Raw genomic sequence first — 26,465 nt, 5'->3', positions numbered from 1 at the left:
TATACATTGAGTGCTTATTGTGTGTTGATTATTCTACATACATTCAGTATATTGGTTAATCCTTTAAGGTACTTATAATTATCCCAAATTTGCACACTGGAATCAAAGACATCATTTAATGACTTCTTGAAGGTCAACCACTGGCAAGTGTGTCAGATTTAGGGCTGGAAGCCAGGTTTGCCTACCCACACAGTCTGTGCTCTGTAGAGTTAAATCAGGGGTACATGAAGATATGCTCATATCTATATTTTTATTTTATAAGTTAGATCTAAGCCTAAACACCAGAACATGGAAGAGGGGTAAATATAGTGGTATGAACTACTCTTAGATGCTTACCAAAAACCAGCAAAGAGATTACCAAGAACCATTAAAAGAGGGCCTTGCCTATTGGTGAATCATAAGTGAGGAACCACGTGGTATAATTATTTCATAAAATATGAGAATGAGGACTAAGGTGAGGGATTATTCTTAATACATATTTCACAGGTTGGGAAAGAAAATCTTTCCAACCTTGGGACATGGTTGCTCAATTTTTTAATGTCATTGTGGGAACATGATTCAAAAGTATAAAGAAGATGTGGGTAATAAGTCTGGCAGACTCAGTTCAGTTCAGTCGCTCAGTCGTGTCTGACTCTTTGCGACCCCATGAATTGCAGCATGCCAGGACTCTCTGTCCATCACCAACTCCCGGAGTCTACTCAAACCCATGTCCATCGATTTGGTGATGCCATCCAACCATCTCATCCTCTGTCGTCCCCTTCTCCTCCCGCCCCCAATCCTACCCAGCATTAGGGTCTTTTCCAATGAGTCAACCCTTCGCATGAAGTGGCCAAAGTATTGGAGTTTCAGCTTCAACATCAGTCCTTCCAATGAACACCCAGGACTGATCTCCTTTTGGATGGACTGATTGGATCTCCTCGCAGTCCAAGGGACTCTCAAGAGTCTTCTCCAACACCACAGTTCAAAAGCATCAATTCTTTGGCACTCAGCTTTCTTCACCATCCAACTCTCACATCCATACATGACCACTGGAAAAACCATAGCCTTGACTAGACAGACTTTCGTTGGCAAAGTAATGTCTCTGCTTTTAAATATGCTATCTAGGTTGGCCATAACCTTCCTTCCAAGGAGTAAGCATCTTTTAATTTCATGGCTGCAGTCACCATCAGCAGTGATTCTGGAGCCCCCAAAAATAAAGTCTGACACTGTTTCCACTGTTTCCCCATCTATTTCCCATGAAGTGATGGGACCAGATGCCATCATCTTAGTTTTCTGAACGTTGAGCTTTAGGCCAACTTTTTCACTCTCCTCTCTCACCTTCATCAAGAGGCTCTTTAGTTCTTCTTCACTTTCTGCCATAAGGGTGGTGTCATCCGCATATCTAAGGTTATTGATATTTCTCCCAGCAATCTTGATTCCATCTTGTGTTTCTTCCAGCCCAGCGTTTCTCATGATGTACTCTGCATATAAGTTAAATAAGCAGGATGACAATGTACAGCCTTGACGTACGCCTTTTCCTATTTGGAACCAGTCTATTGTTCCATGTCCAGTTCTAACTGTTGCTTCCTGACCCGCATACAGGTTTCTCAAGAGACAGGTCAGATGGTCTGGTATTCCCATCTCTTTCAGAATTGTCCACAGTTTATTGTGATCCACACAGTCAAAGGCTTTGGCATAGTCAATAAAGCAGAAATAGATGTTTTTCTGGAACTCTCTTGCTTTTTCGATGATCCAGCGCATATTGGCAATTTGATCTCTGGTTCCTCTGCCTTTTCTAAAACCAGCTTGAACATCTGGAAGTTCATGGTTCACGTATTGCTGAAGCCTGGCTTGGAGAATTTTGAGCATTACTTTACTAGCATGTGAGATGAGTGCAATTGTGTGGTAGTTTGAGCATTCTTTGGCATTGCCTTTCTTTGGGATTGGAACGAAAACTGACCTTTTCCAGTCCTGTGGCCACTGCTGACTTTTCCAAATTTGCTGGCATATCGAGTGCAGCACTTTCACAGCATCACCTTTGAGGATTTGAAATAGCTCAACTGGAATTCCATCACCTCCACTAGCTTTGTTCATAGTGATGCTCTCTAAGGCCCACTTGACTTCACATTCAGGATGTCTGGCTCTAGGTGAGTGATCACACCATCGTGATTATCTGGGTCGTGAAGATCTTTTTTGTACAGTTCTTCTGTGTATTCTTGCCACCTCTTCTTAATATCTTCTGCTTCTGTTAGGTCCATACCATTGGCAGACTCAGTCACTGCAAAAGATAAACACAAGCTACCAAAAGATCGACTTGAGTTGAGGAAGCTAGGTAAAAATGTTATTGCTAAACAGAGATGTTTCAAATTCCCTATGAAATATTTTTGGCATGATCTCATTTTTTAAATAAATACTCTCCTAAATTGGTTACTGTTTGAGAAATGTTGGTCATTTCCTCTTTCAAGGATAGCAGTCAAATAGTATGGCATCTACTAATGTGAATCTATTCTGAAAACACATTGATGCTTCTGAAAATCAATGAATAACTCATGAAAATTCTCCCCAGGTTCATTAGTTATGTTCTTAACAATTACTCAAAATTCAAGATACTGATGATGATTGCTTATTAAAATGCATCTAATCTGGAAATTAATCCAGATATATTTACTGATAGACTGTAAACTTTCTCTTTTTAAAATTCATTTTACTTAATTAATTCCCTAAGATGCAAAAATTATCCCAAGCCAAGGGAAGAAATTTTAAAGCAACACACCAGTAAACTAAAGACTAGGTTTCCCAGGTGGCTCAGGGGTAAAAAAATCCACCTGCCAAGCAGGAGATGTGGGTTTGATTCCTGGGTTTAGAAGATCCCCTGGAGAAGGTAATGGCAACCCACTCCAGTATTCTTGCCTGGGAAATCCCAAGGACAGAGGAGCCTGATGGGCGACAGTCCATGAGGTTGAAAAAGAGTGGGACACAACTTAGTGACTAAATAGCAGCAGCAGCAAACTAAAGACTAGCTTATACACTAGGGTAGTTCAAATAAATAGCCCGTTTATACTAGACATAGGTAGAGATTGCTTTAAACTTTCCTTCTAATGCTTGTTTATTGTTTCGAACAGCATATTCAAGCTTGATTTTATAAGATCTCATATATCTTAAAGACACTATGATTTTAAAATAAGCACACACATTAGATATGTGAATTCTTTTCTGAAATATACAAAATTTCAGTTCTTATTTGTTTTTAATTGGAGGACAATTGCTTTACAATATTGTGTTGATTTCTGCCATACAGCAACATAAATCAGCCATAGCTGTACATATGAAAATTTCAGTTTTTCAAAGGAGAAAGATGACAAAAGAAAACCATATCATGGTGTTGTTATAGCTGTACTTTGAGAAGCTTCAACTTTTTGTGAGTGGCTGGATGGAGTAACTTTAAAAAATATGACATTTAGTTATTCTGACAGTTTCATCAAATGATACCAACACTGTTGAAGTTCCATTGTAAATTAATCCCTAGGACAACTGCAGAAAAGGATGATGAAGATGAGTCTAATCCTTTTGTTGCTGTTGTTTAGTCCCTAGGCCGTGTCCAACTCTTCTGTGACCCCATGGACTGTAGCTTGCCAGTCTCCTCCATCCATGGGATTTCCCAGACAAGAATACTGAAGTTGTTGCCATTCCCTTCTCCAGGGGATCTTCCTGACCCAGGGGTCAACCCCACATCTCCTGCACTGGCAGGTGGATTCTTTACCACTCAGCCACTGGGGAATTCTCTACTCCTTTCTTAGTAGATGAAGGATCTTATGTCCAAAAGAGATTGAGTGGGTTTCTGAAGGTCACAGAGCAGACAAGCAGATGAGCAAGAGCTCAGAAACTGGTTCTCTGATATTCCAGCCAGTGTAGACTTCCTGGAAAGTACTTAAGCAAAGGAGAAATTGATTAAAAAGCTTTTAATATATTTAATGATCAATTTTTGCTATTTCAGGATAGACTTCATTATTTGAAGTTTTTCTGGTCTGATCCATGCAGCAAGATTTTAATGTCTAAGAGTTCTATAAATGCATTATTGTGAAAAAATTACCCAAATCTCTGACTGAAAGGGAAATAAAGGGAAGTGATTTGTTTAGGTCAGTCCATTAGATGAAACACCAAATCCAAGTCAGGTTACAGGATAACGATTCTTTATTGAGAACTTGATATATAGATTAATTCTTGTGTCATAAATAATGTTGTTCCTTTTAATGTTTGGAAGTTTTATCCTACTTTGTAAGTAGAAATCCCTTTCCTGTGAAAAAATATGGCCAGCTATTTCTGACTCCTTGAATTGTAGCTGCACTTCAAGATCTGGATACACAACAAGTGAGAGATAGAAAATAATAATGTTCAGTGTGTAACTTAGACTAGACTACTAAGAACACTTATAGCTCACAAATCCTAGGTGTGTCCCTGCCCGGTGATTGCTATCTCGTGCATACAGTGGGATTACATGTGATAAATGTGTCCATTCTGCTAGGATCAGCTAATTGGAAAAATAAAACTTTCCACATTAATGGTTATTTATTAGTGTTCTCAGTATTCCAGAATCCAAATACCATGGAACTTTAAAATAACATGAAAACAGAGAGGTTTAGATAACTCTTGCTCAAATAATCATAATAGCGAGAAACTTTGACACAGGAGACAAATATCACCACCTTCATGATTTCTTCATTATGCAGGTATTGTAGACTGGCCAGTTTCTTTGTTATGGTGCTCCATTCTAATGCTGTTTTATCAGATATGCATCCAGGTGAATGCAAGAGACTTCTAGATTCTTAGTATTGGAAGAGCATCATAGCTCGTGACGTAGGGTGTTTTGGAATGTGATATCAGAGTTTGACTCTTGCTCTTGCTCTTGCTCTTGACTGTTAACTCTTGCTCTTCACTTCAGCTTCATGGGACCTTGGACAAGCTGTGTAGCCTCTTCTGCCTCAGCATCCCCATCTGCAAATTGAGGGCAATAGTAGTACTGACCTCTTAAGTTTGTTATAGGATTCACTACATGGAAGCCACAGAAAAAAGTTCTTATCATATAGAAAATGCTCTGTTAAATATTCTTTGTGCTAACTGCCTAAGATCTTCATCTAATAGATGAGGGAAGTGAAATCTACCAGGATAAGTGACTTGCTCTTTATTTCAGAGAATAGAGCTTTACCTGCCATAGATTTAAACCCATGCAATTAATCCCAATGGTTTCTACACTGTATAAGGTCATCTGGTGATGACTACTCATTTTGAACTTTGAAAATCACTTTTTTTCAGAAAAAATGAGTTCAGCCTGATTCATATGATCCAGCAAAGGATTACTTCAAGTCTGTCCTTATAAGTAATTGGAATTTGTAATTGTCTCTGGGTTAGGAGAACTGGGAATGTCCTATGACAAAATTAATTTCTCTCCACCCACTGATGGATGCTTGCAATTCTCTTTAGTTTAAGGATCCATGCCTTGTTCAAACACACATTTTTCTGTTAAGGAGAACACTTCAAGTTTCATTAATCATTTACACCATATTGTAAAAAGCAAAACAAATGAGAGATTTTGAAAAGGGGGAGAAAAGAGAAGAGAAAGGTCCTGGGACCTGAAAGTAGAGCATAGAATTGGGGTAGCTCAAGAACTTTGATAGCAGACTTCTCCACAATTTGACTTGTAATCAACTCTCCACATGACTATTTCTAAAGTAACATTTGTTCCGGAATTAATGAATCTGCTCTGTTTGCAGTGCACTAAGCCACATGCTGGGCATGGTGGAGGAGGTAGGCACAGTCTCTCTCCTCACAGACTGCCAGTCTTGTAAGAGACAGAAAACAGCCACACTTAAGTAACTACAACAATTGTTAGTGTTAATCACTCAGTTTTGTCAGACTCTTTGTGACCCCATGGACTGTAGCCTACCAGGCTCCTCTGTCTATGGAATTCTCCAGGCAAGAATACTGGAGTGGGTAGCCATTCCCTTCTCCAGGGGATCTTCCCAACCCAGGGATCAAATCCAGATCTCCTGCATCGCAGGCAGACTGTTTACTATTAGATCCACCAGGGAAGCCCAAAGTGTTAGTCGCTTGGTCATGTCTGATTCTTTGCAACCCCATGTTAAACACAGTAGAACTGAGGGGCTTGTGGGGGAACCAGTGGAAAACCACAGTACATCAGCACTTCTCACTCTTGCAAGTGATGTTGTTCAGTCGCTCAATTGTGTCTGACTCTGCGACCCCATGGACTGCACCACACCAGGTTTCCTTGTCCTTCATCATCTCCCAGAGCTTGCTCAAACTCATGTCCATGGCGTCAGTAATACCATCCAAACATCTTGTCCTCTGTTTTACGCCAACTTTTTCATTCTCCTCTTTTACTTTCATCAGTTCAGTTCAGTTCAGTCGCTCAGTCATGTCCGACTCTTTGCAACGCCATGAACCGCAGCACACCAGGCCTCCCTGTCCATCACCAGTTCCTGGAGTCCACCCAAACCCATGTCCATCGAGTCGGTGATGCCATCCAACTATCTCATCCTCTGTCGTCCCCTTCTTCTCCTGCCCTCAACCTTTCCCAGAATCAGGGTCTTTTCAAATGAGTCAGCTCTTAGCATCAGGTGGCCAAAGTATTGGAGTTTCAGCTTCAACATCAGTTCTTCCAATGAACACCCAGGGCTGATCTCCTTTAGGATGGACTGGTTGGATCTCCTTGCAGTCCAAGGGACTCTCAAGAGTCTTCTCCAACACCACAGTTCAAAAGCGTCAATTCTTCAGCGCTCAGCTTTCTTCACTGTCCAACTCTCACATCCATACATGACCACTGGAAAAACCATAGCCTTGACTAGAGGGATCTTTGTTGGCAAAGTAATGTCTCTGTTTTTTAATATGCTGCCTAGGTTGGTCATAACTTTCCTTCCAAGGAGTAAGCGTCTTTTAATTTCATGGCTACAATCACCATCTGCAGTGATTTTTGCAGAAATTTTGCAGATTTTTGCAGATACTTTCATCAAGAGGCTCTTTAATTCCTCTTCTCTTTCTGCCATAAGGGTGGTGTCATCTGCATATCAGCAGTTATTGATATTTCTCCCGGCAGTCTTGATTCCAGCGTGTGCTCCATCCAGTCTGACATTTCCCGTGATGTACCCTGCATATAAGTTGGATAAACAGGGTGACAATATACAGCGTTGATGTACTCCTTTCCCAATTTGGAACTAGTCTGTTGTTCCAGGTCTGGTTCTAACTGAGGATGGTTCTAACTGTTGCTTCTTCACCTGCACATAGATTTCTCAAGAGGCAGATAAGGTGGTCTGGGATTCCCATCTCTTGAAGAACTTCCCACAGTTTGTTGTGATACACACAGTCAAAGGCTTTAGCAAAGTCAGTAAAAGAGAAGTAGATGTTTTTCTGGAATTCTCTTGTTTTTTCTATGATCCAACAGATGTTGTACTATGAGCTCTGGTTCCTCTACCTCTTCTAAATCCAACTTGAACATCTGGAAGTTCTCGGTTCACATACTGTTGAAGCCTACCTTGGAGAATTTTGAACTTTACTTTGATAGCATGTGAAATGAGTGCAATTGTGAAGTGGTTTGAACCTTCTTTGGCACTGCCTTCCTTTCAGATTGAAATGAAAACCGACCTTTTCCAGTTCTATGGCCACTGCTAAGTTTTCTAAATTTGCTGGCATATTGAGTGTAGCACTTTTATGGCATCATCTTTTAGGATTTGAAACAGCTCGGCTGGAATTCCATCACCTCAACTAACTTCTTTTGTAGTGATGCTTTCTAAGGCCCAGTTGACTTTTCACTCCATGATGTCTGGCTCTAGGTGAGTAATCACACCATCATGGTTATATGGGTTATTAAGGTCTCTTTTGTATAGTTCTTCTGTGTATTCTTGCCATCTCTTCTTAGTATCTTCTGCTTCTGTTAGATCCATGTCATTTCTGTCCTTTATTGTGCCCATCTTTAGATGAAATGTTCTCTAATTTTCTTGAAGACATCTCTAGTCATTTCCATTCTATTGTTTTCCTCTATTTCTTTGTATTGTTCACTTAGAAAGGCTTTTTTTTATCTCTCCTTGCTATTTTTGGAACTCTGCATTCAAATGGATATATCTTTCTTTTTCTTCTTTTTCCTTTCACTTCTCTTTTCTCAGCTATTTGTAAGGCCCCCATAGACAATCATTTTGCCTTTTTGTATTTCTTTTCCTTGGGGATGGTTTTGATCACCACTCCCTCTACAATGGTATGAAACCTCCATCCATAGTTCTTTAGGCACTCTATATCAGATCTAATCACTTGAATTTATTTGTCACTTCCACCATGTAATTGTAAGGGATTTGATTTAGTTCATAGCTGAATGGTCTAGTGGTTTTCCATACTTTCTTCAATTTAAGTCTGAATTTGGCAATAAGGAGTTCATGATCTGAGCCACAGTCAGCTCCCAGTCTTGTTTTTGCTCACTGTATAGAGTTTCTCCATCTCTGACTGCAAAGAATATAATCAATCAATCTGATTTCAGTACTGACCATGATGTCCGTGTGTAGAGTTGTCTCTTGTGTTGTTGGAAGACGGTGTTTGCTATGACCAATGGGTTCTCTTGGCAGAACTCTGTTAGCCTTTGCCCTGCTTCATTTTGTACTCCAAGGCCAAACTTGTGTGTTACTCCAGGTATCTCTTGACTTCCTACTTTTGCATTCAAGTTCCCTGTAATGAATAGGATATCACTTTTTGTGTTAGTTCTAGAAGGTCTTAAAGGTCTTCATAGAACTGTTCAGCTTCAGCTTCTTCAGCATTAGTGGTTGGGGCATAGACTTGGATTACTGTGATATTGAATGGTTTACCTTGGAAACAAACAGAGATCATTCTGTTGCTTTTGAGGTTGCACCCCAGTACTGCATTTTGGACTCTTGTTGACTATGAGGGCTACTCCATTTCTTCTAAGGGATTCTTGCCCACAGTAGTACACATAATAGTCATCTGAATTAAATTCACCCACATTGGTCCATTTTAGTTCACTGATTCCTAAAATATCTATGTTCACTCTTGCCATCTCCTGTTACACTACTTCCAATTTACCTTGATTCGGGGACCTAACATTCCAGGTTTCAGGCAATATTGTTCTTTACAGCATCAGACTTTACCTCCATCACCAGTCACATCCACAACTGGGTGTTGTTTTTGCTTTGGCTCAGCCTCTCCATTCCTTCTGGAGCTATTTCTTCACTCTTCTCCAGTAACATATTGGACACCTACCAACTTGGGGAGTTCATCTTTCAGTGCCCTATCTTTTTGCCTTTTCATACTGTTCATGGGATTCTCAAGGCAAGAATACTCCAGTGGACCACATTTTGTCAGAACTCTCTACTATGACCCATCCGTATTGGGTGGCCCAACACAGCATGGTTCATAGTTTCATTGAGTTAGACAGGCTGTGATTCATGTGATCAGTTTGGTTAGTTTTCTGTGATTGTGTTTTTCATTCTCTCTGCCCTCTGATGGATGATGGTAAGAGGCTTGTAGAAGCTTCCTAATGAGAGGGACTGGCTATGGTGAACATTGGATCTTCCTCTTTTAAGGGAAGCCATGCTTGGTAAGCCTTTAATCCAGTTTTCTGCTGATGGGTGGGGCTATGTTTCCTCTCTGCAGTTTGGCCTCAAACTACAGGGTAATGGTAGGGATAATAGTAAGGGTAGTAGCTCTAATGACCCAGGAGAGTGCAGAGGGAGCCTAGGGATTTGGAACCAGATGTAGAAGCCTGATGAACCATACAAGTGTGATATTCCTTTGAAAGCACTTGTTTTAGACAGAGACTCACACATAGACTTAGAGAATGAACTTACGGTTATTAGGGGAAAGGGATAGTTAGGGAGTTTGGGATGGACATGTACACACTGCTATATTTAAAATGGATATCCAACAAGGATCTGCTGGTCCATAGAACATGGAACTCTGCTCAATGTTACGTGGCAGCCTGGATGGAAGTGGGTTTTAGGGGAAAATGGATATATGTATAAGTATGGCTGAGTCCCTTAACTGTTCACCTAAAACTATCACAAAAAGACTATCACATGGCTAACTGGCTATACCCCAATACAGAATAAAAAGTTTAAAAAATTGTGAAAAGAAAGAAAACACTTGTTTTAACTTAAAGATTCAAGCAACATTTCCTACTTAATAAGTTTTCCTTGATAATATTAATTTATTATAACAGTAAAAATTTCACTTACACCCATTAAAACTGATGCTTCAGGGTGATGCCTGCATGGATCCATGGCTTCTCTTACAATCTTATACATGCTCTGTAACCCTGGGGACCAGGGTGCTCCAATCTTGTGTTTGATGATATGGAAGCATGAAACCTCACACCTGCAACATTTCCTGTGTTTGTGTTGCCATTCGTCACATCTAGTTGCCTGTATAGCTCTGAGTCATGATCAGGAAGGAAGCAAGTGTTAGGGTAGCTTGTGCTTTCTCTTCCACACACCTAGTAAAACCTGTTGTACACCTCAACACCATTTGAATCAACAACTGGCAGAGAGAGGAGAGAGGATCTGGGAAAAATTAAATTCATGTAGAAGCTTCATGGTGGTCATAACCCTTCTTAGCACTGAGGTGTGCCTATTGTGTGTCTAACTTTCCTATCTGAAACCCAGGATTTATAGGTTTTCTTTTTCCTGTGCTAAGCAGCATGAACAAGAAGATGCTAGTACATGGTCACCTGGAAACAAATAGAGCTAAATTGAAGCACAGTATGCACATTCTCTATTCCCCCCAGTCCCCTCCCCACTTTGGACATTGGTCAGAGTTTTGTATAATGATGATATTGTGTTTTCTTTTGTTTGTACAGTGAGGGAAATGTATTATAGTTTTCTATAATTTCCAGGCTGAACTAATATTTTGTATTGGGCATCCCTGGTAGCTGGATGGTAAAGAATCTGCTGCAACGCAGAAGACACAGAAGATGCAGGCTTGATCCCTGGGTTGAGAAGAACCCCTGGAGAAGGAAAGGGCTACCCACTCCAGTCTTCTTGCCTGGAGAATTCCATGGACAGAGGAGCCTGGTGGGTTATCATCCATAGGAATTGCAAAGAGTTGGATGTGACTGAGCGACTAACACTTTCACTTGTATTCATTTTTTATTTATTTTTGAGGTTGAGCTTTCTGAAGGTAAATTTTGTGGTTAAAATAATATTGATATCCCTAATTTCTTAGAGTTTTACTAAAAATTTAGTGAAAAGCATTAATAAATTTCAATAAAAATTCATTTGTACTTAACATCATGTCTAGTATTTAATGGCATTCAGTAAATATTAATGCAATGAGTGAATGAAAGAAACACATTAATGAGCAAAATTAATTACAGAAGCTTTTTTGGGAAAACAGTGAAAGATGAAGGAAAGCACGGCCATAATTATATGCTTGACAAATTCTTGACATTTTCTGTTACTTGTGTAATTTGGCAAATTGAAAGTATAAGGTCAAACCAGCAAAACTTCAATTGAATGGCTTTATCAGTTTATACTGAAAACAATTTTAAAATTTCAAATGAGTCATCATTTTATCATTCTGGAATTTTACGCAACTTTCATTACAGACATTCTATGTATGTGTGTGTCTCTATGTATAGCTTTTGGCTTCTCTGAATTTCAACTCAGGGTTGAATAATGTTGAAGAAAGTTTTTCTCTGCATTGCAACTTAGAACTGACCACTTGCTGCTGCAGTGAAAGACCAAAACTCTTGAGATTTTATTACTGCTTATTGAATTACTATATATACCTAGTAAGAGGATAGAACTAAAGAGCGCCTGAATTATTCAAAGCAAATCTTGTTCTCCTATTTTAGGAGGGAGGGGAAAAGGTCCTTTCATTCCCATACTTTATATTGTTTATAGGTAGAAATTAGTTGAAATGGATCTGCATTATCGTGTGTGTGCTCAGTTGCTCAGTCGTGTCTTTGCAGCCCCATGGACTCTGTCTCTTGCATCTCCCAAGTGGCTCAGGTAGTGACGAATCTGCCTGCAATGTATGAGATCCTGGTTCTATCCCTGGGTCAGGAGGATCCCCTGGAGGAGGACATGGCTACCCACTCCAGTATTCTTGCCTGGAAAATCCCATGGACAGAGGAGCCTGTCAGTCTATAGTCCATGGGACTGCAGAGAGTTGAACACAGCTGAGCCACTAAAACTTTTAACTTTCAATGAAGAAAGAAAACAAACATAAAGGTAGTGACCCCATAAAGACTGGGCTATAATTGCAAAAAAAAAACACAACTTTTTTTTTCAAAGAAAATGCTTCTATTGCTTTGGTTCCTCCTTTCAGTACCAGGAAGGAAAGCTTGCTTCTAAGCCTGTCTAATGCAATCTAGTCTAAGGAAACTGAAATTTCTTTCAGAGTGTCATTAAAAAGACAGAGCTAGTATTAACTGTTTCATCTATTACCTCTAAAGAAACTATTTGCATTGAGTTATAGAAATTACTAATATAAAAATTATTAACACTTCCAAAAAGACCTACAAGTTTAACATGTAAAAATGAAACCAGAACAATTTGCAGGAGTCACAAGAGACACAGATTAGATCCCTGAGTCAGGAAGATCCCCTGGAGGAGGGCAGCAACCCACTCCAATATATTCTTGCCTGGAGAATCCCATGGACAGAGGAGCCAGGTGGGCTACAGTCCATGGGGTCACAAAGAGCTGGACAAGACTGAGTGACTAAGCACATGCCCACTTTGGCTCCTAGCTTTATGTGGTTATGAGAAGTTGAATGAACAGTCACTTACCTGAATTTGGTAAATTTAGGTTCAACAAGTTTGATTAGTAGGGAAGTGGATAAAACAGAATCTGTTTCAGCAAACCCTTGTAAGTCACATCCAAAGGGGGATTTCCTTCCCATGACATTATATTTTCTTTGATGTAGAGTTCTGCCTTCTTGCTCTCTAGCCTCTACCAGAAATACAAATAATATGCACGTGAAAAAAAATTTTTACCAAAATTTGAAAATAATCTTCATGTAACTTCCTCTATATCTTTTTTTGTGACTCTTACTAGCAAAGTTACAGACATTTATACAATTGATGATCTATCTACGGGAAAACAATGCCCCATTATTTTTATTTTTCAGCCATTAGTAAGAGAAAACTCATTGAGGAAAGGGGATTTAAAGGGAGATTTCCAAAATTCTCAGGAAATTCCACACGTGGTCAAAGGGCTCGTACTCATGATTCCTGCAGCATGTCTGCAAACAGCCTTAGTCAGGAATTTCTACTGAGTCACCCCTCAGGAATTCATCACAGTGGAGCCTGCAGAGGAAGCCAACTGCACATGGTCACGGTTACCATTCTGCTGCTGAGTCACGACTCCTGGAAGGGCTCCTTTCCTCGGGAGATGTTTTTATGTGTTCATCGTGAACTAGGATCTTGGGATTCACTTCAGACCAGAAGTCACTGACCAGAAGGAGGAAAAAGATCACTTATGTTATAGTACATTAGGCTATAGCTGTAGATCTGAAAGTCTGTTCCCTGGATAGCTGACAGCTGGGAACTTGTAGAAATGCAAAATCTTGGCCCCCTCCCAGACCTTCTGAAATAGAAATTCTAGGAGTAAAGTTACAAGATTTGTGTTTCAACAAGCCTTCCAGGTGATTCTGCTGTGCCTACAAGGATAGAGGCAGGCTCACCATATTAAGGGAGAGCAGAACAGGAGACCCCAATCCAGACCAGGCAAGTTGAGGGTGAGGGAGAGAGGATGCTATTGCCTAGACTTTGTAAAGGGTCAGTAGGTTTGCTGAGGAAAAAAAGGGGGAGGGAGTAGAGAAATGTGTTCCAGACAGAGTATACTGGGCTCCAAGAGCCAAGAATGGAAGGACGGAAGCCAAGGGAGGGAGATGAGACAGACAGACTCAGGGTCTGTAGAGTCCAGAGGCACCCAATGGGGAAGGACTTATCTCAAACGATGACTTGTTGAAGATCATTGAAGATTAAAACCAAGGAAAGACATGGTTAGATCTGCATTTTAGAAAGTTCACATGGCAGAAATGAGAAGACAGTGGAGGGATGAAGCTGGAGGTTAGATCAAAGTGGAAATTTTCATGGTGGTGCAGTGGCTGGAGAAGAGCCCCAATAGAAGAGATGTTTGAAAAAGTGACTCGGAAAAACCATGTGTTACAATAGATTATATTATATTATATTATACTACTTCAGATCAGTTCAGTTCACTTGCTCAGTTGTGTCTGACTGTATGCAACCCCATGGGCTGTACCATGCCAGGCCTCCCTGTCCATCACCAACTCCTGGAGTTTACTAAAACTCATGTGCATTGAGTCGGTGATGCCATCCAACCATCTCATCTTCTGTCATCCCCTTCTCCTTCAGCCTTCAATCTTTCCCAGCATCAGGATCTTTTCAAATGAGTCAGTTCTTTGTATAAGGTGGCGAGAGTATTGGAGTTTCAGCTTTAGCATCACTCCTTCCAATGAATATTCAGGACTGATTTCCTTTAGGATGGACTGGTTGGATCTCCTTGCAGTCTCAGGGACTCTCAAGAGTCTTCTCCAACACCACAGTTCAAAAGCATCAGTTCTTTGGCACTCAGCTTTCTTTATAGTCCAATTATCACATTCATAAATGACTACTGGAAAAACCATAGCTTTGACTAGACAGACTTTTGTTGGCAAAGTAATGTCTCTGCTTTTTAATATGCTGTATATGTTGGTCATAACTTTTCTCCCAAGGAGTAAGTGTCTTTTAATTTCATGGCTGCAGTCACTATCTGCAGTGATTTTAGAGCCCCCAAAATTAAGTCTGTCACTATTTCCATTGTTTCCCCATCTATTTGCCATGAAGTGATGGGACCAGATGCCATCATCTTAGTTTTCTGAATATTGAGTTTTAAGCCAACTTTTTCACTCTCCTCTTTCACTTTCATCAAGAGGATCTTTAATTCTTCTTAGCTTTCTGCCATAAGGGTGGTGACATCTGCATATCTGAGGTTATTGATATTTCTCCCAGCATTCTTGAGTCCAGCTTGTGCTTCACCCAGCCCAGTATTTCTCATGATGTACTCTGCATATAAGTTAAATAAGCAGGGTGACAATATACAGCCTTGATGTACTCCTTTCCCAATTTGGAACCAGTCTTTTGTCCATGTCCAGTTCTAACTGTTGCTTCCTGACCTGCATACAGATTTCTCAATAGACAGGTCAGGTGGTCTGGTTTCCCGTCTCTTTCAGAATTTTCCACAGTTTGTTGTGATCCACACATTCAAAGGCTTTGGCATACTCAATAAAACAGAAGTAGATGTTTTTCTGGAACTCTCTTGCTTTTTCGATAATTCAGCAGATGTTGGCAATTTGATCTCTGATTCCTCTGCCTTTTCTAAATCCAGCTTGAGCAGTTGGAAGTTCATGGTTCACGTACTGTTGAAGCCTACCTTGGAGAATTTTGAGCATTATTTTACTATCGTGTGAGATGAGTGCAATTGTGCGGTAGTTTGAGCATTCTTTGACATTGCCTTTCTTTGGAAATGGAATAAAAACTGACCTTTTCCAGTCCTATGGCCACTGCTGAGTTTTCCAAATTTGCTGACATATTGAGTGCAGCACTTTCACAGCATTATCTTTTAGGATTTGAAATAGAATTTCAAATTTGAATTTGATGGAATTCAATTGGAATTCCATCACCTCCACTAGCTTTGTTCATAGTGATGTTTCCTAAGGCCCACTTGATTTCACATTCCAGGATGTCTGGCTCTAGGTGAGCAATCACACCATTGTGATTATCTGGGTTGAGAAGATTTTTTTTTGTATAGTTCTTCTGTGTATTCTTGCCACCTCTTCTAAATATCTTCTGCTTCTGTTAGGTGTATACCATTTCTGTCCTTTATTGTGCCCATCTTTGCATGAAATGTTCCCTTGGTATCTCTAATTTTCTTGAAGACATTTCTACTATTTCCCATTCTATTGTTTTCCTCTATTTCTTTGCACTGATCACTGAGGAAGGCTTTCTTATCTCTCCTTGCTCTTCTTTGGAACTCTGACTAGTAGTAAATACTGACAAGAGTCTGGAAGATGAACTAAACAGAGAAGACAACTGTCTATACAGTATAATATAAATTTTGAAATATATGCTTATAAAAACAAACAATATTGGAGCATATATATGAAAATCTTTATCTCTGGGTGGTGAGATTACAGATAATTTTGGATTCTTCTTTATATTTTCTTTATTTCCTCAATTTTCTAATACTGAATAGAAATCATATTTAAAATCAAGCGCTACAAATGTTGAGGAGGAAGGAAGGAAGAGAGAAGGAAGGAAGGGAGGAAGGGAGAGAGGTTCATATTTGAGGACTGACTAGAAAGTCAGAGATAATTATAATCCCTACAACGGTCTTTCAGACTTAATCTGTCTTAAAATTGCCCATAGGGACTTCCCTGGTGGTCCAGAGGTTAAGACTCCATGCTTCCACTGCAGGGAGCATGGGTTCAACACCTGGTGGGAGAACTAACATCCTGCATGCTGCTGTCATGGCCAAAAAGTTAAAAAAAACACATATGTCTATAAAACAGCCCTGGCAGACTATGGCCCTGAATTCAGGTGTACTGTGGGGCAGAGAAGGTTGGGACAGGAGGAGATAATTGAAAATGAGGTGACTATAGAGACAGAGGAATAAGTAGAGTAAGTAGGCTGGGCTGTGCCTGACTGTCCACTGTGTTATCCTGGGCTACGGAATTCACGAGAAGGGCTGTGGGCGTAGAGAAGCCGTGGTCTTTGAGTGTGACTTCTTGGATGGAGGCTGCCCTCCCAAAGCTGTACCAAGGACTGGCTGCCTAGATCCCTGCCCTCTCTCAGGCCTTGGCTCACTGATTGAGAGCATTTGTTGCTCTAATTGTTGAAATAAATAGATAATTTGAATGTGCTGGAACAGAGTTATTCAAAAGATTGTTCTTTGATTGCCTTGGCAGTTACTTTTTTTTTCTGGGCCCATTTCCCTGCTATGGGAAATGACACACAGTTCTAAAGAAAAAAAAAATGAAAATTAAGAAAAAAGAAATATACGTAGCAACAAGGTTTATTTGTCAGGGATTTAGCATCACAAGATGATGGGAGAAAGGTTTCATGTCATTCACGCAGAAGTAACAAGTGGTTAGAATTCTAGGAAACCATACTGATAACAGTAATGAATCATTTATCACTCTGGTAAGCACTTTACAAACACTATTATTTAATCCTCACAATAGCTGTATCAATTTGCTTCAAAGAAAAAAAAAATTATAGGTGAGATAAACTGAGGTCTCAGGCATATGATTCTGCTAAACATCAGAACCTCAATTTGAACTAAGATTATTTTTATTCAGAAGTCAGCACTGTGAGTTAAAAGATGGATGGATTTCATGGCTGCACAATACTGAGAATATACTATCACCGAACTGTGCACTTAACATGGTTAGGATGGTAAATTTTATGTTATGGCCAATTTACCACGATTTTTTTTTAAAGTCTGTGCTGACATACACTGTATTGGCACATATTTCAGAGATGTTTTGATGTGACCATTTTAATAGTCCTGACATTAAGGTATTGCATGCTTTTTGCAGAGAAAAACTGAGGTGTCCTGAAACTTTTGCCCATCTTCTTCTTATTCATCCTTTCCTCTCTTGTCCTTTCACCTTTCCCCACCCTGGACAAACAGACAGACAGATGTACTGCCTCTTTCTTCAACACACTTGCATATTACCTACAGCCATAAACAACCTTCTCAGCCACGGTTGCTGAGGCTACACCTTAATCCTCATGTTGATTCCGAACTGAGGCAATTCAGACTAAGCTCACTTGACCCTAACATTGTAAATTGAAGAACGAACATCTGGGAAGGCAGATTTCCACAAGGCTTTGGAAATTGTGATGAAGATGAAATTGAGAGATGGCAGATGTAGCCAATGACAAGCTCAGGTGTTTAAACACACACACACAGGCACACACATGCACATACATGCCCCTGTGAAGTAAGCAAGTGAACTAGTACAATTCCAGAGAAATGAGAAAGTTGAGAAATAGAGGATGACAAGCTTGTCTAGATAGGCTTAGCTGCATTTCCTGAAACTCTCTGAGCTCCAGCTCTTGGTAATTCTTTTATAGACGAAAGGATGATATTGCTGCCTTCTGACCACAAGATGGGGCTTGTATTGGGACAGATTGAATAGCTCAAGGATTCTTCGTGTTCACCTTTTACATCTAGCAACCTTTCTACAGTGCCACCCAGATATAATTAAGGGCAACCAACAATAGCTTACTACACACTGACTTACCAGTCCACAGGATTCTGAAAGCTCCCAGGATGAAATTTGAGCATCGCTTAAGACTAGCATCAGAAGCACTTATTTAACTGGAAAAGACAAAATATCTTATTTTTTCAGAATCTCTTTTTCCCTCAAAAGGGTATATTTTTGAAGGTAGGAAATGCTTTGCTGTGCTGTAGGGTTCCTTCATGAATCCCTTGCAATGTCAAGGTGAGCCTGAGCCATTCCTTCTTTTTCTCTCTCTTACTGAAATGTGGACTCTTTCCTCTTTATTAAAGAAGAGAAGGGGAGGAGAAGAAAGAAGAGTAAGAAGGAAAAGAAATGTCAAAACAGGATTATAAGACTTCTTAATAAAGCAGCTTCTTATATTTAGTAAATGATACCCTTAAGATTGTACAAATATATTGCAGTAGTCAGGTTATTAAACATATAAGCACTTCATAGTTCATTTAGGTTTTGTGTCCAGGATAGAATAAACAGTTCAAAGTTGAACACTATCTAATGTTTTCAATCCTATCAATGTATCTCTGTGACTGACAGTGTGACCTTATTCAGTGATAACATCAAAGACAAGCTTTAAGAGTTTTTGTGAATGCAAGACTCTGGTGAAATATACTTCCATTCCTCACCTCCACCCTGTTGATAAACTCTGCTTATAAACCACAGATGTTATCAAATAGATTCATGGAAGGGGTGGTGCCAGGCATTTTTGCTCCTCTAAGCAGCTTCAGATCTGGCAGTGCTTTTCCTGATATGCTTGTAGCCCTTAATTTCTAATCTTAAAATGATCTTTTGCCATTTTTCAGAACTTAAGCCATTGAGGTGTAAACTCTCTTCAGGCTGCTGGACCCACACCCAGCCTGGCCTTTCTGCAGAGAGGAAAAGGCCCAGGTGTTGGGATCAGAGAGACTGAGCTTCAGATATGAATTTACATTTGAGCCCAACTGCTCATTTGCTAGGTGTACACAATTTTTACTCTCTTAGCCTCAGCTTTCTCACTCGTAAAATGAAGATGATAGCACCAAAAGCATAAATTTGCTTTGGGGAATTAAATACCTTAGCTTATAAAAAGAATCTAGTATGCTCAAAGCTAAATAAAGATTCAATTCAATCCCTATCAAAATTTCAATGGTATTTTTTCACAGAAATGGGAAAAAATTCTAAAATTTGTGTAGAACTAGAAAAGACCCAGAAGAGTCAAAATAATCTTGAAAATAAAGTGATTTCAAATTATCTTATAAAACCATAGTAAGCAAAACAACATGGTACTGGCATAAAAATAGACACATAGATCAATGGAATAGAGTAGAGAGCCCAGAAGTAAACCCAAGTACATACAGTCAATTAATTTTCAATAAAGGCACCAAGAATACACAATGGGGAAGGAATTGTCTTTTCAGTAAATGGTATTGGGAAAACTGGATATCCACATTGCAGAAGAGTGGAACTGGGTCCTTGTCTTACACTATACACAAAAATCAACTCCAAATGAATTAAGGACTTAATGTAAGACATAAAATCACACAACACTTAGAAGGCATAAGAATAATGATCCTCGACATCATCCCTTGCAGTGAATTTTTTGGATATGACACTAAAAGTGTAGACAACAAAAGAAAAAATAAACAAGTGGGACAACATCAAACTAAAATGCCTCTGCACAACAAAGGAAACAATCAACAAACTGAAAAGTCCACCTGGAGATTGGGAGAGACTATTTTCGAACCATATAAGTGATAAGGTGTTACTATCCAAAATACAAGAAACTCACAATTCAATAGCAATACAACAGCAACAAAACCCAAAACTCAACTTGATGAAAAAGTGGGCAAAGGACTTGTAGACATTTTTTTCCAAGAAGACATACAAATGGCCAACAAGTATATAAAAATGTGCTCAACATCACTAATCATCTGGAAAATGCAAACCGCAAAAAGACATCACCTCATACTTGTTGCTATGGCTATTACAAAAGTTTTTAAAAAGCAAAAATGAAACCATAAAAGATAATTTAAATGTTGGCCAGGATGTAGAGAAAGGACCACTCTTGTATATTGCTGGTGGGAATATGAATTGATGCAGCCGCTATGGAAAATAATATGGAAGTTGCTTGTAAAACTAAAAGTAGAATTACCATATGATCCAATAATCAATCCCACTTCTGGACATATATCCAAAGGAAGTGAAATAAGTACTTTGAAGAGATATCTGTATGCCCATGTTTATTGTAGCTTTATTTAAAATAGCCAAAATATGGAAACAGTCCAAGCATTCATCAATGGATGAGTGGATCAAATCAACACATTGTACATATCACATTTATACAGTGTTATGTGTCATTTATATCTCAATAAAGCTGGAAGAAAAAAGAAATTGCTATATATACATATTTGCTATTGTTGTTCAGTTGCTAATCTGTGTTCAAATCTTTGTGGCCCTGTGGTCTGTAGCCCACCAGGTTTCTCTGTTCATGGACTTTCCCAGGCAAGAATACTGGAGTGAGTTGCCATTTCCTTCTCCAGGGGATCTTTCCCACCCAGGGGTCAAACCAACTGTATTGCAGGTGGATTCTTTACCACTGAGCCACCAGGGAAGCCTATATATATATATATACATAGGCCTATATATATATGTACATATACACATACATATGCATATATATCAGTTCAGTTCAGTCGCTCAGTTGTGTCTGACTCTTTGCGACCCCATGAATCGCAGCGCACCAGGCTTCCCTGTTCATCACCAACTCCCAGAGTTTACCCAAACTCATGTCCATCGAGTTGGTGATGCCATCCAGCCATCTCGTCCTCCGTTGCCCTCTTCTCCTCCTGCCTTCATTCTTTCCCAGCATCAGGGTCTTTTCCAATGAGTCAACTCTTCGCATGAGGTTGCCAAAGTATTGGAGCTTCAGCTTCAACATCAGTCCTTCCAATGAACACCCAGGACTGCTCTCCTTTAGGATGGACTGGTTGGATCTCCTTGCAGTCTAAGGGACTCTCAAGGGTCTTCTCCAACACCACAGTTCAAAGGCATCAATTCTTCAGCGCTCAGCTTTCTTCACTGTCCAACTCTCACATCCATACATGACTACTGGAAAAACAATAGCCTTGGCTAGATGGAACTTTGTTGTCAAAGTAACGTCTCTCTTTTTAATATGCTATCTAGGTTGGTCATAACTTTCCTTCCAAGGAGTAAGCGTCTTTTAATTTCATGGCTGCAATCACCATCTGCAGTGATTTTGGAGCCCCCAAAAATAAAGTCTGACACTGTTTCCATTGATTCCTCATCTATTTCCCATGAAGTGATGGGACCAGATGCCATGATGTTAGTTTTCTGAATGTTGAGCTTTAAGCCAACTTTTTCACTCTCCTCTTTCACTTTCATCAAGAGGCTCTTTAGTTCCTCTTCACTTTCTGCCATAAGGATGGTGTCATCTGCGTATCTGAGGTTATTGATATTTCTCCTGGCAATCTTGATTCCAGCTTGTGCTTCTTGCAGCCCAGCATTTTTCATGATGTACTCTGCATATAAGTTAAATAAGCAGGGTGACAATATACAGCCTTGATGTACTCCTTTTCCTATTTAGAACCAGTCTGTTGTTCCATGTCCAGTTCTAACTGTTGCTTCCTGACCTGCATACAGGTTTCTCAAGGGGCAGGTCAGGTGGTCTGGTATTCCCATCTCTTTCAGAATTTTCCACAGTTTGTTGTATATATATAATATTAATATTATTTAGACTTAGAAAATGAGATCTTGCCATTTGCAGCAACATGGGTGGATGTGAAGGCGTTATGCTAAATGAAATAAGCCAGACACAGAATGAAAAAAAATCTTCATAATCTCACTCATATGTGGTATCTAAAACAATTAAATACACAGAAGCAGAGAATAGAACAGCAGTTACCAGGCGTGGGAGGGTGGGGGAAATGAGAAGATGTTTGTTAAAGGGTACAAAATTTCAAGTATGTAGGATGGATGCTTCTAGGGATTTAATGTACAGATTGTATAGGTTGGATATATCTAGTGATCTAATATATAGCATGATGACTTAGTTCATAACACTGTATAGAACACTAAAAATTTTCTAAGAGAGTCGATTTCAAGTATTCTCATCACACAAAAACATTGTAGGCAATGATATGATGATTAGTTTGACTTCAGTAATCATTTCACTATGCATTTGTATATCAAATCATCATGTTGTACACAAAATTTTTAAAAATATTTATTTATTTTTTGACTCCATCAGATCTTAGTTGAAACACACAGGATCTTCACTGTGTCATGTGGGACCTTTTGTTGTGGCCCACAGACTCTCTAGTTGCGGCACACTAGCTCAGTAGTTACAGCATGTGGGCTTAGTTTCTCCTTGACATGTAGGATCTTAGTTCCCTGACCATAGACTGAAACCACATTCTCTGCATTACAGGGCGGAGTCTTAACCACTGGACCACCAGGCAAGTCCCTAATTTTTATTTTTTTAAAAAAGAATCTAGTACGGTGACTGAAACACAGTGAATTTTAATCTATCCCTCACTTCCACCTCCTTCCTACCTGTCTTCTTTGCACTACCAGCTCTTGCCACCACTCCATGCAACTGTGCATGTAATTGAGGAACTCACCTCAGGGTGCAGTTGGAAGACTTCTACTGAGCAAGAATTGTCACACACCTAAATAATTCTGCAACCATAGTTCAGATACGGAGAGTCAAGTTGATGGAGACTCTATCCTTCCAATAGCTTGCATTTAAAGTCTGCATCATCAATGACTTCTCTTTTCAAATCTCATACCCAATCTTTTAAGAGTGTGTTCAGTTCAGTTCAGTTCAGTTGCTCAGTTGTGTCTGACTCTTTGCGATCCCATGAACTGCAGCACGCCAGGCCTCAATACCCAAAATCCAAACACTAGTTACCACCTCTGCTATTACCACTGTGACCTGGTATAAACAATTATCATCTCCCTCCTGGCTTTCAGTAATAACCTCTAAATGGTCATTTTGATTTGCCTCCTACAGATTCTTCCCTCACCCCGTCCTACTTCCACCCAGCAGCTAGAGAGTCAGATCATGTCACTGATTTACTTCAGACCCTCCAATGATTCTCCATGCAGAATAAAAGCTGAAATCCATGTAATGACCTACAAAGTCTATCTGATTCAGCCTCTTACTCTTTGTCTTCCTTTCCTATTATTTTCTCTCTCCTTGTACCAGCTGGCCTCCTTGTTATCCCTCAATTATACAACCAAGCTCCCAATCAAATGGTTAGCTCTAACTGTCCCTTTGCCTGGAATATTCTCCCACATATTCGTTTAGCCAATTTCTCTATCCTTCAATTCTTAGTTAAATCTCAACCTCTCAAGAGGGCCTCCCCAGACTCCGCAGTGCTGTAATCTGCTCACCCCCTCATCCACCTGACACTCTGATCCCCCTGCCGTGCTCTATATTCTCCCCTATACCTTTTATACAACTAAAACCAAGGGTGCTGTGTACTCACTCCTGTTGACTCTTTGAGACCCCATGGACTGCAGCCCACCTTGCTCCTCTGTCCATGGAATTTTCCAGGCAAGAATACTGGAGTGGATTTCCATTTCCTTCTCCAGAGGATCTTCCTGACCCAGGTATCAAACCTGTGTCTCCTGCTTGGCAGACAAAATTCTTTACCACTGAGCCACCTGGGAAGCCCTAAAACCAAAGGTAGTCATTTCTATTCATGTTATTCACTAACATTTCCCAAGCAACTAGAAAAACGGGCTTGAAATATAGAAGATACTTTTAAAATATCTGTTAAGTGGATGAATGTTGGGAAATGAGGTCTCTTTGCATATATTTTCAAGTAATAGCCATTAAATTGATGTTTTTGCTTTCCAACAAATCAGATGAACTTTAATTCCTTCAAAAAATGTTTCCAACTCCAACCACATTACTTGTTTCACAATAAATGGTCAAGAGTTGCAACTGATCTACGAAGTCATGAGGAAACCAAGTAAGAGGAAATGGTGTCAGGAGACAGGGCAGCACCGGAAGCACTTCCTCTCATTCTTGGAAGGATGAGGGGAACAGGTGTGTGTGTGCTCAGTTGCTCAGTCATGTCTGATTCTTTGTGACCCTTTGCACTGTAGCCTGCCAGGCTTCTCTGTCCATGAGATTTACCAAGCAAGAATACTGGAGTGGGTTGCCCTTTCCTTCTCCAGGGGATCTTCCTGATGCAGGGCTTGAACTCTTGTCTCCTGCGTCTCTTGCATTGTAGGCAGATTCTTCACCTGCTGAGCCATCTCAGAAGGCCTAGGAGGGATAGGTAGGAGTCTGGTGGTAAAACTCCCCATCCCTGTTACTCCCAATTCTAAACTCTTTCTTCATTAAAATCATTAAGATTTAGGCTCTTCTCAGTTGATGAGAATCTTGCAAGGGACACTTTTTAGTTAACAACATTTAAGAGCAAGTGCAGATTCTCTGCAAGATTTGCAAGATCTCAAGTTTGGGCAACTCTCCTCCCCTGGCAGAAGTGTTCAAGTTTCCCAGGGACAATTCTTCACGTGTTACACATACACTGTGCTTCTTAGGATAAAGCATCAGACAGTAAGGACCATATAGACAAACTTCCTTATTTCACAAATGAAAACCCAAAGCCTTGACAGGAGGAGGAAGTTGTCCTTTTATTAGACTAATGCGTCCACCTCCCCTTGCTGAATCAAGTTCCTCTTCTCCAGCTTTCTAACTTCTTTCAGGCAGGAAAAGGTGGGGAAAAGAAGGGAAATATGCTCAAAACAAAGTCTGTGAGCCTTACAGACATGAGAAACTCTGTTGAGGTGGCTCAGAATCTCTGGACTTGTTTAGGTTCAAATCCTCCTGATTCTGTCTCCTACTTGCTGGGTGACCTTTTGCAAATTGCTCAATCTCTTTGAGGCTGGTTTGGCATCTGTTAAATGGGAATATATAATACAGAAATATAGGGTTATTATGACTAATGTGCTATACTTATAATCTCCAATTAATACAATTATTCTTGAGTGAGTACTCTCTGCACTCATTGCTAAGGTCTAAGTAATTGAAGCTCAGAAAAGAAATATGCCATTTTAATTTTCTCTATTAACCTTGGCTCTCCAGTGCCTGCTTCATTTCTCTTTGGGTCTCTTCAGTGTGTGTTTTCAAGGCCCTTCTTTCTGATTGGGTGTGTTCTTATCTGTTTCTTCTCTCTTTTGCTCATTTTGCTTTTATCTCCAAATTTACAAGCAACGTTGTCAGTGGTGTTTTCCAGGTTCACTCCCCACAGCTGGGGGCAAGAAAGTGCATGAAAAGTTCATCCAACAGGTTTGGAGTGGACAGTTTTTCCTTTGTTTCAAAACTCCACTTGATTCTGTGGGTGCTGATTTCCTCCTTCCTGGTCTAGGGACCACAAGCAGGGATTTAATTTTGATGAGTAACATGATATGGTCAAGAGAAAGAACACCCTAGATGAAGCAAATTATAAATTATGTTAGATGAGAAAACAAACTGCTTAGAGACAAAAGGGTCACAAATCTGGAAATCAGATAATGCAGGGCATCAGATTGAGGGGAGATGGATAAAGAAGTTTTATATCCTAATTTTGCATAAATCTGGGGAATTTTGAGAGACTGGCTCACATCTCCAAAACCATACACAATCTGAATTATTTTCTAATTTTGTTTTCTTTTTATGTGAAAACACATAGATTTTTCTTAAATTCTGTATCTATTTGGCAAGCTGAAGGGAATTATGAAAGGAATCAACTTCATTCTCTATCTTAGCTGCCTTTTGCCCCTGGTGCTTCTTTTTAGCATCAGTTGAAAGCAGCACTCACCGTTTTTACTGATTTGGGTTTACTCTTATGGGCAAAAAGAAAACTACAGGTCATTTGTATCTTTATTGAATATGAAGATTCTTTTTCTCCCTCTCATTCTTGTCCTTATCCAATCTCTACCTCCTCTTTTGACAACATCAAGAATTTCTTCCTGAAGCCTCTGTTCTGAATGTATGCAGGGACAGCAAGCAGCAGGCAGAAAATATCACTTCTCTTTCAGTTGACTTGACTTAAAGGCAGTAAACTCAGGATCCTTTCATTATTCTCTAGTGTTTTACCTCCAGTATCCCCTTTATTGGTTTTATTCCTAAAGAGTTTTTAACAGAGATCAGTGAATTCCTGAAAATTGCTGACAC

This window comes from Giraffa tippelskirchi, chromosome 1, assembly GCF_054371585.1.
Source record: "Giraffa tippelskirchi isolate mGirTip1 chromosome 1, T2T-mGirTip1v1.2.pri, whole genome shotgun sequence".
NCBI classification, from domain to species: domain Eukaryota; kingdom Metazoa; phylum Chordata; class Mammalia; order Artiodactyla; family Giraffidae; genus Giraffa; species Giraffa tippelskirchi.
Note: the sequence above shows the minus strand (reverse complement) of the source record.